Source organism: Petaurus breviceps, unplaced genomic scaffold (genome assembly GCF_028583685.1).
Source record: "Petaurus breviceps papuanus isolate PSGF00001 unplaced genomic scaffold, PetGlider_PUasm1.0 207, whole genome shotgun sequence".
NCBI classification, from domain to species: domain Eukaryota; kingdom Metazoa; phylum Chordata; class Mammalia; order Diprotodontia; family Petauridae; genus Petaurus; species Petaurus breviceps.
In genome coordinates, this window is record NW_027185850.1 from 35375904 (window position 1) to 35386022 (window position 10119).

Sequence of the window (10119 nt, forward strand, 5' to 3'; positions counted from 1 at the left end):
CCCAGGTTTTCAATCTCAATTTGAATTTTAATCTCACTCAAAGTGAGAACCTGAAAAGGCCTTAGCCTGAAAGTGATGAAAGTCTCCTATTGCATCCTGGGTCATCTCCAGTTGTCCTGATGAATATGAAGCCACTGGACCCAGATGGTTCTGGAGAAGAAAGTGAGGCTGGTGATGCTGCATAGACCCTCATTCAAATCAAAGTCAACTGCAAGTCATGTCCTCATTTTCCCGATGTCATGGTCATCTTCAAAAACGAAGGACGAACACAAGCTCGAGAGTTTTCCCTTGACTTTTTCCTCCCCCTCTCCCTCCCCACATATAGCCAGTCACCCAATTTCATCATTTCTACCTCCAAAATAATCTTTCTGGAACCTAAATCTGACCATGCCACTTCCTCTGATCAAGAATCCTTACTGCCTCCCTTTTAACCTCCAGGATAAAATACAAAGTCATCATCTTAGCATTTAAAGCCTTTACAATCTTGGCTTTAGCTCACCTTGTCAAGTTTACTTCCTATTACTTCTCCTTATGAATTTTATATTCTTGTCACACTGGTCCACTCAGTGTTTCACCAACTAGCTGTTTCATTTCCGATGGTCTATGCCTTTGTAGAGGCTATACTGTATGCCCAGAATATAACTCTTCATCATTTTCACCTCCTAATAATAAAGTTCCTGGCTCTTTCAAGGCTCAAGCTCATCTGCTTCTACAAGAAACTTTTCCCAATCCCTCCTAGCTATCAGTGTGTTTACATTTAAAGAGGAGGTATGGTTTGTGCACAGACAAATAAATAAATATTAGTTTTAGGAAAGGGCACACTATAGGTAGGAGGAATCAGAAAAATCTTCCCGTAGAAGCAAATCAGTTGAGTCTTGAAGGGAGCCAGGAACTTCATTAAGAGGTGAAAAACAGGAAGAGGCACTTACATTATAAAAAGGTGTACAGTTTGTACACAGACAAGTGCATAAAGGACTCTATCTTATTTTCGATTTGTATCTGCAGGGCTTTGCACAGGAATTTAACCTTATAATTCACAGGAAAAAATATTTGAGATCATTCACCAAGTTCTCCTTCCTTTCTCAGTTAAACTCCTTGAGAAAATTGTCTATACAAGACATTCCCACTTCTTTTCTCCTCACTTATTACAAATCCTCTCCAGGCTGGTTTTTGACCTCATTGTTCTCTAACCGTTCTCTCTAAAGTCACCAATAATGTCTTAATCGCCAAATCTAATGACCTCTTCTCAATCCTGATCCCTTGTGCCTTCTCTACCACCTTTGACAATATTGATTACTTATCTCTTCTCTAAGATTTGGTCAGTTTTCTCTTAGCTCTCCTCCCACCTATCCCACCACTCTCTTTCCCAGCCTCCTTTGCTGGGTCTTTGTTGAGGTCATGCTCTCTGACCATAAGTGATCCCTGAGATTCTGTCCTGGATTCTCTTCTCTCTATATACTATCTTCTTGCTTGGTGATCTCATCAGCTCCCACTGTGTTTAATGATCATTTCTACCCAGACAATTCCTAGATTTATATATCTAAGCCCTAATCTCTCCCTTGAGCTGCAGTCCCACATCACCAAGTACCTTCTAAACACCTAGAAATGGCTGTCTCATAGGTACCTCAAATTCAACAAAGCCAGGCCAAATTCATTACCTTTCCCCCAGAATACTTCCCTCTTCCAAATTTCTTATTATTGCGGAAGGCACCACCATCTTCCTGGCTACCTGGGATCACACACCTGGAGTCAACCTCCAGTACTCACTCACACTTGACCCACATATCCAATCTACTGTTATATCTTGGTTTGTTGGTTTTTTTTTTTTTAACCTTCAAAACATCTCTCATAAACATGTTCTTCTCTACACTCACATAGCTGCCACCCCGTAAGGGCTCTCATCACATCGTGACTGGGATACTGCAACAGCCTGCTAGCTGGCCTCCTGCCACCAGACTCTTCCCACTCCGATCCATCTTCCACTCAGCTGCCAAAATGATTCTCGTGCAGCACAGGTCTGAACATGTCAACCCTTAATCAATATGCTCCAGTGGCTTCTGATCACTTCCAGGGCCAAAAATGGAATGCTGTTTGATTTTTAAAATGATTCACAACTTAAGACCCTTCCTCCATTTCTAATCTTTTTATGCTTTATTCCTTTCCATATAATCCGAGATCCAGCTACCCTGGCTTACTTGTTTTTTCTTGCAGATAATATTCATGGTCTGACTCTCTGTCCTTTCCCTGGCCATCCCTCATGCCTAAAATTCTTTCCCTCATCTCCATCTCCTGGCTTCCTACAAGATTCAGATCAAATCCTAGCTCCTCTAGAAGGGCCTTCCTCTACCCTGCTCAGTGCTAAAGCCTTCCTTCTGAGATTACCTCCCATCTATTGGGTATGTATTTTATATGTGTACAGTAAATTATATGTTGCCTCCCCCATTACAATGTGAGTTCTTTGGGAGCAAAGACGTTTTTACTTTTATTTGTATCTCCAGTGCTTAAAAAAGAACCTAGAAGACAGCAAGTGTTTAATAAATGCTTACTAATGACTGACCATAAATGTTTATGTGTTTGGAATGTAACTTTCAAGGAAGCTATGTATATGCACACACACGTATACACAAGGAGAATACACGTGATAACAGCTGATAAATGGGTCTCAGATCCTGACAAAGAGAAAAATGCTTCGATACTTCATCCTTAATAATATCGTGGGCTAAGAGTCAACTTAACTTTCTGCTGAAATGTACATAATGAAGTTCTTTTATCCATTCTCCCCACAAGTTTTTGGTTTTTCTATAGGCAATGAATATCGGGCAATTAGATGGCATGGTGGACTTGGACTTGGAACCTGAGTTCAAATCTGGCCTTAGACCAGCTGTGTCACCCTGGGTAAGTCACTTAACTTCTCTATTTCTCAGTTTCAACACCCGTAAAATGGGGACCATAACAGCAATTATCTGCCAGAATTGTTGCGAGGATAAAATGAGATACTATTTGTAAAAAGTTCTGCAAACCTTAAAGTATTTATAAGTGTTAGCTATCACCATCAGTACCAACAACCGCCACCACCTCCTCTTCCCCATACGAAGGGGAAAAACAAGTGAGGGAGGAGGGAGAATAATTCTGATTTTCGTTTCAGAAAGTTTTTATTGCTTTCTCCCCATTGCTGCAAGTGATATGAATGGACCCCAGTGACCCACTGTAAAATCAGAGTCCTATGACTGGCAGGCCAATAAGCTAGAACAGTAGCAGATAAAGTTGACAAATACAGATGTACTCAGTGGAATAGGGAGGCAAGATATGTGTGCATAGAGAATGAAGACAGCCAAGGTTAAAATCCTTACACTGTACAAAGCTCCTTCATACCTCACAGTGAGAAACACCACAGATCCATTTCTGTCTGTCCTGTCCTTCATGCTTTTTGTGATTCGGTCAACCTCATACTGATGTTCCCTAAGACCAATCTTATCCCACCTACACCCTTTTTTTTTGGGGGGGGGGGGAAGGGAGGGTGTAGAGAGAGCAGGGAGAAAAGGGGCATAGTGAGAAACAGAATATAAACATGAATGAATACCCAAGGCCAGGTTTGTTGTCAGGACCTGAGTTAAGTCTTGGTTTTGAAACTTACTACCTGTGTGGACTTGGGCAAATCATGTAACTCAAGTTTCCTCCTCTGAATGGACAGACATCCTTCTCTAGTCCCTTCTAGATAGGAGATTATGACTCCATAAACACCCTCAGTTGCTTAACAACATTCAGAATAGATACAAACACAATCAACAATTATAAAATGGGAAAAAGCATACTATGAGGTGTGGCCTAACAGATAGGCTGCTGGAATCAGAAAGACCTGAGCCTGAATCTTGACCGACATTCTCTAGCTCCATGATGCTGGGCAAGTCACGCAACACCCTTTAATGCCAGGGGCCTCTCTCTGTTGATCACTTCCAATTTCTGCCATCTGTCTATGTCCTACTAGTTCTGGCACCCAGAGGCTGTGAACAGAGCTTTCACAAACAGAAGAGCCTCTCCTATCCAAGCAAAGCTTTCTTCATATTACTTGCTTATCAGGGGGCATTGCAACATGTCCTCACTGATCAAAAAGGGAGCCTTGGAGTTCAATTGTTTGAGCACGTCCTATCTGCTGAACATTCTGTTGCTCTGGCCTTGGAGGGCGGATCTGAGGACTGGGAAGAATTGTTACACCACTGTTGTCTCAGGGAATCTAAACCAGACTGGAACAGCAAGAAACTATAATCATGGGTCTCTTAGAAGTTTAAAAAAAAAAAGCTATTCCTCAGTCAGGGAAACAGTTGTTAGACTGTGAGGATACAATATTCCAAGAAGATGAGCTAACAGTCTAAATCTGCTCACTTGGTTTCATTAATTTTTTTAAGGCTTAATTTATGCCCACCTGCTTCTTTTACTTGCCTACAAAGGAGAACACATGAAATCTAACGTTGCTAGGGGACTCACTGTCTCCCTGGTGGTTCTTGACATAAAGTCTCTGGCTTCATGTTGCTTAGAAACAGTTTCTTCATTTGCCAAAGATTTATCGATGCAAGCAGCTGGACTAGGTGCTGGAAGAGTTGGGGTGGGGGTGGGGGTTATGGGGGCACAAAGCCCAGTTCCTCCCCTCCAGGTGCTTATAATCTAGCAGAAGTGAGGAGAGATAAGAAAGCCAATTCAATTCCACAACTCTGGAGATCAAAGGTTCCTGCCTGAAATGATAACCTAGTAAAAGGGGAAGAGGCCAGAACATGGGTCAGAGGGTCGGTGAGAGTGAGTGAGACACATCCAGGAGAGATAATAGTTGGCCTCAGTTAGGACAACAGTAATGGGAATGGAAAGAAGGAAAAGGCAGGGAGGGTCAGCAAGTCTGGAAGAAGCCAAGTTCAAATGGAGAAAACCCAACCACACAAAACTTGCCCTAAGTGTGGGATCCAATCAGGCTCAATTTCTTTTTTAAAAAGGTTTTACCTTAAAAAAATAAAAAGTTTTACCTTTAATTCTTCACACCACAGACACTGCCTGACAAACACCCTCCCCACTCTCAGAATCTTTCCTCCCAACAAAGAAAAAGACTAAGAACGAAAAAAAAGGCAATGTAATATTCTGTGTACCAGGAGCCCTTTACCTTTCTATCAAGATTTGGGAGGGGGCGGGGAGAGAGAGGAGGCAGAAGTATCCTCTTCAGGGCCAAGACTGGTCCCTGCATTTAATCTCCACTCAAATATGGCAAGATTTTGGGTACAATCTCCAACTCAGAAGTAGGCTACATAGGAAAGTTAATTTGTAAAAGTTAATTCAAGCTGGTTTTGAAAATGAGAATGGACTTGGCCATGAAAAATATAATAAATAGATGAGCCCTCAAAAAAAAAAAACCTGTCTTTGCTAAGAATGTAGCTGTAATATTGTCAGTTTGCAAGGAAAACAGTTGGAAACCAGTTATGTTACAATATCAATAATTAAAACTGAAAAAACCAAACAATTTAAATTTTTAAAAATTATTTTAAAAAACTTAAAATTATATCAAACACTGTTGCTTGAGGATATATGTAGATCCTATTTCCCCAGGCTTTCCCTCTTCTTCCCCTTTACTTTCCCTTCTGCCCCTTTCTCCATCACAATGTCTCTCTCTCTTTCTGTCTCTATGCCCCAGTCCAAGGAATTCAGTGATCTGCATCTGTCTGTCCTGAACAGCATCCTTTTTGGCTGACCTCAACCTCAACCTTTAACTTGGAACGAAGAACTGAACACACACTCCATTCCCAACCATCTTGTTCACTCCCTTGCCCTGTTTTCCAATACGGCCCAGAAGAAAGTGTGGGAGAGGCCTAGAAGGGTCAATCCTGTCCTCTCAGCCAGTCAGGGAAAGGGCTAAAAACTAAGGGAGAAAATTCCCACTCTAAGCTTAAAGAGTGCCAATTAAATCTCACCTATCCAGTACAGGGCAAAGACAAAGCCTAAACCTGATAACCAATGAGAAGTTCCTTAGTCTTGGGCTCCTCTGAGGCTGAAGCTGACAGGGTTCCTAGTTTGATGAGTTCTTTCTTCTCCCCTTTCTTCTTCTTTCCTATGTGAATTTCTTTCTGCCTCTAAGCTGTCTTCTTCTCTAGCAGAAACCTCTACTCTTCATTGGCCACCTGTGAGTATAATGAGAGTAACAACAAAAACTACAGCAGTAATGAAGGCTGACATTTACTCAGCCCATTAGGATTTACAAAATGCCCTGCTTACGGTACATCTCAGTCAGCCCTGAAAACAACCCTGATTGGCAGGTAGCTCAATCTAGAGGTAGGGTTATCCCTACTTCGTGCTGCCTGACAGGGGCAGAGAGCAAGACTCAGAAACATTAGTCCGGCACCTCATCTGACTGGCATGGGCATTAGTTATGAGATTTTCCTTGTGGTCTCCCTGAGACACAGAGGCAAGGCCCCTCCTCCCCTCGCCCCATCTCCAGCTACTGCCAATTTTCAAGATGAGAAAGGAAGTTCTGAAAACTTGAGCTGTCTGAAGTCACATAACCTACAGTGGTGGAAACCGAGACTAGCCCCTCAGGCCTACTGATTCCTAAGTTTATGGTTCATCCCACTAGACTTGGTTGCCTAGATCCAAATTCCATTTATAACAAGCAGATGTTCTTGTTATAAAGAATGTTGGTTATAGTGAGGTTTCAATAGAACTAAAAATTAAGAGGGAATGATTGTCCATCATTGTTAGCCCTTTTCAAGATCTTGGTTCTGAATTAACTGGTTTTTCCCTTTTTTTAAAAAAAAATTCTTTGTTTTAGTGTATGGCTCTCTGGGAGGAGGGGGAGAAGGGAGGGAAAGCTTGGGAAATGTAGGTGGTATAAACACAAAAGAGAGCAATAAACATGTCTTTTTTTTAAAACAGGAGATGCAGGGTGGTCCAACAAATTCCCATTTCCCCATTCAGTGCTCCATTTACTAAGGACATGTATAATTACTTGTTTTTTTGGCCTTAGCAAATCTCATAGCTTCCAAGTACAAATGCACAGGGCAGCCATCTCCATATCCATCTCCTAAGCACAATCATGGCATTCAAAACAAACTTTTGGGCTCAAGCCAAAATTCAACCTTTCCATATACACATCATCACCATCATACATTACTACTCACTAGATAATGTCTGACAACCTTAATCAATTCACACAGAGTGGAGAGACAGCTTGAACAAAGATGTAAGTTATTATACACAGTCCAAAACACTGCTAAGTGTTAAAAATGCCCATGGGAATTAGGAATGCTAAATTGAGTTACTTTTTAAAAACAGATTACAAAGGAGAAATACCAAGAACAGGGAGGATGACAAAGGGTCAGTCCGACAAAAGTATGATAATTTGTCTTTTTCTGGGAGTTCTTAAAAATCACTTCCCATTCAATTAAAAAGAAAATTTATTTTTCATAAAAGTGTTTTCAAGAAAACATGCTGGACTACTCAACCAAACTCAATTCTTTCCAGCCTCTTCCATTATCCTTTTGACCTATTTGTTAAAGAAAATCACCTTTTATAAAAAGTTACTTTTTTTAACCTGAAATTAATTCGGTTTTGCTTCAGATTTTGTCTGAATGAATTCAACCAGGAGATAACTTCTTAAGAGGAAGGATGCTTCAGATCGTCCCCTCTTGCTAAAATTTTTTTGGTTTCTATAGTAATAAACAAAATGCATGTGGTCTGGCTTAAACCTCAGAGTAAGTATTTCCTGATGAATGGCAATTCCCAAATGACACAATTTTTCAAATATTTCACCCGGCTGACGGGGGTGGGGAATACCCCCTAGAAAAGATGAATAAACAATGAGGTCACTGAAAATGGTGAGGCATTTAAAGTTTGCTGGGGCACAGCTGACACTGTATATATTTATATCTGTTTTAAAAGAATAATGGAAAACATTTGGTACTTATTGTACAGACCCAACAGAAATGAATTCAAAAGTCAAAACTGATATGGCACCCCGAAGTGAAGACTCATAGAATTTCAGCACCAGCTCAGATATCATGTCAGGGGTTCTTAATTTGAAATTTGCAAACCTGATTTTGAAAAAATATTTTGATAGCTGTATTTCAATAGAATTGGTTTCCTTTGTAATCCTACTTACTTTATTTTATGCATTTAGTAACATTATTCTGAGAATGGATCTAAAGGCTTCATGAGACTGCCAATGGGGTCAAGGTCACAAAAATGGTTCAGAATCCCCTCTCTAGTCCACCTCATTCATTTTACAGATGAGAAAAGGGAATGTCCAAGTTCACAAGTGCAAGTTAATGCCAGAGTTGGGTTTAGAGCCTAGGCTTTTGGGCTCCCTGTACAGCATCCCCCATTTCCCAACCCACCTCCCCAGTCCATACATCATGCTGTCTGAGGTTAATTGCTTTAACGTTGTCTTGATCTGACCCCACAATGTAACTTGATATTCTTTTATATTTGAAATATTTGTTTTAATCTCAAAAAAAGGCCCTGTCTTATTTTCATGCTAACTGTCTTATAGCATCTCCTTTGCTTCAAACCATTCCAAAAAGAAATGATTCTGGATTACAAACATATCATCAATGGTTTTTAATGCTGAGAACTTTTGAGTTAGAGGTGATCTCTGAGGCCACACAGTTCAACCCAAAACCACAAAGGAATCACTACTATATATGTAGCCAACAAGTAGTTATCTAGCTTCTGCCAGAAGATCTCCGATAAAGGATGTCCCTGTCTTTCCAGAAACAGCTCCTTCCCTCCTGTAGAGTTCCATTGCCAGAAAGTATTTCTGGACATCTAGTCTAATTCTGTCCTCTTAGGAACTTCCACCCATTGCTCCCTGGTTCTGACCTCCAGGTTGAAAGAGAAAAAAAGTCTAATCCCTCTTCCCCATCTCAGCCTTTCAAATGCTCAAAGACACTCACCACTGTCTCCCGCTCCTGTTACACACCCTCATTCTTTCAACACATCATGATACTGACTATTCAAGGATTCTTCTACTACCTGATGTCATGATATGAACTATGCAAATATAAGGCAATGTTTTTTATGGAGGGAGAAATGGGGGGATGGGATTTACATCCTACTTTGGAAAAATGTTCTAAGAAGAAATCACAAACAATACAATGACCTAAGATCTAGGATCCTTTAGAGCTGGAAGGCTCTTCAGAGACCATCTAGTTAAACTCCATCTCTGAGAAGCAGGGAGGTTATAACTTGTCCAAGGTCACAGTGGTGAAATTTGAATCCAGGTCCTCTAACTCCTGAACCAGAGCCTTTTTTATTCTGAAAATTCCCCATGTACTCAGTAGCATAACCAAAGTCAGGACCCTACATGACTTGGCTTTTTGTGAAGATATCAAACCTCTTCTGGCTTAGTTAATGGCTGTGGTTGCCTGAGAAGATTGAGTTCTCTCTCTTTAGTGTTTATTTGCATCTAGGTTTCAGTTACACTATACTAAAATAAAAAAATATTTTGATGATTCTGTGATCTTACTAGGACTTTACACATGCCTAGATTAAAAATAAAAATAACGTCACATAACAAGAAGAAATAGGTACAAAAAAACCTCTCAGGGCACTGGGCTTAATAACCTACCCATGGTACACCTGAATTTTTTTTTAATGTAGATAAGCTAGGTATCTTCACAAGAACCAAACTTCTCAGAAATGGTGACAGGATTTAGGTCATTAAAAGTACGCCTTGAACCTGAAAATATCATAGGCAGAAACTTTTTAAAGTTTGTTTAGTAACATTGAAACCAATTTTAAAGTCAATCTGATCTCTAAGCTGATCTCTCTCTCTCTCTCTCTCTCTCTCTCTCTCTCTCTCTCTCTCTCTCTCTCTCTCTCTCTCTCTATCTCTCTCTCTCTCTCTCTCTCTCTCTCTCTCTCTCTCTCTCTCTCTCTCTCTCTCTCTCTCTCTCTCTCTCCCATTTTGCAACTTTGTTTTTACACTAATTTCTTTCTGCAAATATTTGCAAAAGGCGACAGGTTGAATTGATAGTTTGATGTTCCCTGAATCTTGGCAATTGACAGTCCAGAACAAATCTGGAAATGCTAGTACATGTAAGTGCTCTCTCTCTCTCTCTCTCTCTCTCTCTCTCTCTCTCTCTCTCTCTC

At 40.6% G+C, this 10119-nt stretch overlaps 1 protein-coding gene across 4 annotated transcripts in view; it reads right to left on the bottom strand.

Annotated features, from left to right (window-relative positions):
• The window catches only part of LOC138165101 (volume-regulated anion channel subunit LRRC8D), a 140170-nt gene that overhangs the window by 65008 nt on the left and 65043 nt on the right, over window positions 1–10119 (bottom strand). Inside the window, exon 1 of one of the 4 annotated variants that reach the window (XM_069093270.1) lies at window positions 1659–2993. The exons of the other annotated variants lie outside the window; for them this stretch is intronic. The gene's annotated coding sequence lies outside the window, so the exon portion shown is untranslated. Of the gene's footprint in view, window positions 1–1658; window positions 2994–10119 lie in introns of those variants that run through there. 4 annotated transcript variants of the gene reach the window in all.